Genomic DNA, 2,430 nt, shown 5'->3' with positions numbered 1-2,430 from the left:
CCACCCTAACCTGGGAACCCGGGTCCCTGGCACCCTGAGGCAGCAGTGTTAACCAGCTTCCTCTTACCCTCTTTGGAATTATACCCCTCCCTTTTACATTGTCTTGTTCCCCCCCCCCCCCCCCCCACCTACCTTCTTTCTCTGAAAATAAAAGGCCTCACATTTGCCTGCATTGAACTTCACCTGCCACCGATTCACCAAGCTGTCGCCAACTTTTCCAAAGTGACATTGTCCCCACAGTTCAGAATGCTCCCAATTTCCACATTATCCACAAACATCGAAATCCTTCCTTGTGCACCAAAGTTTAGGCTGTTAAAGTCTGCAAGTAATACGTGCAACTGATGTAGCGACCTCAGGATGTCCCATTGGGCTTTCCAGGCAATGAAGCCATGCTGTCATGTTGTCATGATGCTGTTGCTTTAAGAGGTGCGTTTTGTCCTGGTTTCATCTGGAGAGAGCTTGGAGGAACGGGCGACAAGCAGTCCATGAGAAGAGAAAATATTTGTGAAGCCTTGGGTTTTATAAATTGCAATTGGAACAATAGAAGCAGCCTGAACGGGTGGGGTCAAGCTCCCACCGAGGCAGGACTTTTAGCTTTTTTCAGCAGCAGATACTGTTAAGGTCTCAGCAGGCAGTGAGTCTCTCCCCACTGCGACTCTCTCTGAGTTTCCTCACGATGTGTTTCCTCCTGGGCTGCTGGAGTTGCATGTGAGACAATCCATTTTCTGAAATTTGCCTTTGCCAAGGGTGTGTATGTGGGATGTTAATATTTTGGAACAGTTGCTGTTTAGTAGTTAAATACTCTATTATTCTCTGAAGTTTTCCAATAGAGTTAACTTATTCCAAATCCTTCTTTCTTTTGTTGTATTTTAACTACAGTGTTTGAATGAATTGTGTTTTACTTAACGTCAACTGGCTTGACAGGTGACATGGTGGCTCAGTGGTTAGCACCTTTGCCTCTTGGTGGCAAGGACCCAGGTTCGATTCCAGCCTCGGGCGACTGTCTGTGTGGAGTTTGCACATTCTCCCCGTGTCTGTGTGTGTTTCCTCCGGGTGCTCCGGTTTCCTCCCACTGTCCAAAGGTGAGGAGGTTAGTATGGATTGGCCATGCTGCATTTCCCATGTAGGGAGGTGCAGGTTAGGTGGATTACCGATAGGGAATGCAACGTTATAGTGTGTGTGTGTTGGGGTGTGTGTGTGTGTGTGTTGGGGTGTGTGTGTGTGTGTGTGTGTGTGTGTGTGTGTGTGTGTGTGTGTGTGTTGGTGTGTGTGTGTGTTGGTGTGTGTGTGTGTTGGTGTGTGTGTGTGTTGGTGTGTGTGTGTGTTGGTGTGTGTGTGTGTGTGTTGGTGTGTGTGTGTGTGTGTTGGTGTGTGTGTGTGTGTTGGTGTTGGTGTGTGTGTGTGTGTGTTGATGTTGGGGTGTGTGTTGGTGTGTGTGTGTTGATGTTGGGGTGTGTGTTGGTGTGTGTGTGTGTGTTGGTGTTGGTGTGTGTGTGTGTGAGAGAGAGAGAGAGAGAGAGAGATGCTGTTCAGAAGGTTAGTATGGACTCAATGGGCCAATTGGCCTGCTCCCACATGGTAGGAACGCTATGAATTGAACCTGTCTCCACATTTCCAGGTTGTGTTCCACGCCCTAACTACTCACTGGGTGGAAATATCCTTTCTCCCATAAACATTGTTTCACTTCCACATTGCTATCAATCCCTGCCTCTCCTTGTTCTTGCTTCTTTTACATCTGGGAACAGCTCCTCCCTCCCTACACTGTCCAGCACCCCTCGTGATTTTGAAAATGTCTATCAAATCTCTCCCTCTCAGCCTCCTTCTCTCCAAGGAGAACATTCCCAACTCCTTCCGTCCATCCTCATCCCTGAAGTTTCTCATTGCTGGGATATTTCTCTCCCAGGAGAAAGCGAGGAGCTGCAGAGTCGAAACGTGTGACGCTGGGAAAGCGCAGCAGGTCAGGCAGCATCCCGAGGAGCAGGAGAGTCGACGTTTCGGGCATGAGCCCTTCGTCAGGAATCATCTCTCCAGTTTGAGGGGCCTCCCACTAGAACTACACAGAAACAGCGGCCTGGCGGCAAGCACGTTGTCACGGTAACTGTCAGTGCTACGCTCTAAATGGCTCGAACCTGGAATGCTTCAGGAATGGATGTTCCGTGTAAACAATCGCCTGGAAAAGCAAAAGCCTCATGACAGAAAACATCGCGGTGAAGCGAGTCAGGGTCTGGAACGTACAGCCTGAGGAAGGAGGCCGAAGGTCCCAGAAAGGGGAGTTAAACTGATATTGGTATCTCCCACTTATCGCAATTGCACTTTGCGCCACTTCACTTTTATGAAAGACCTACATTTACGCACGCCACCTTTGCTAACCGAAAGAAATCCGAAGAGGATTTTCGCTTTTACGAGAAAAGGCGAAATCTTTCCCAAATG

This window comes from Chiloscyllium punctatum, chromosome 29 (genome assembly GCF_047496795.1).
Source record: "Chiloscyllium punctatum isolate Juve2018m chromosome 29, sChiPun1.3, whole genome shotgun sequence".
NCBI classification, from domain to species: Eukaryota; Metazoa; Chordata; class Chondrichthyes; order Orectolobiformes; family Hemiscylliidae; genus Chiloscyllium; species Chiloscyllium punctatum.
This window is presented reverse-complemented; position numbering follows the sequence as displayed.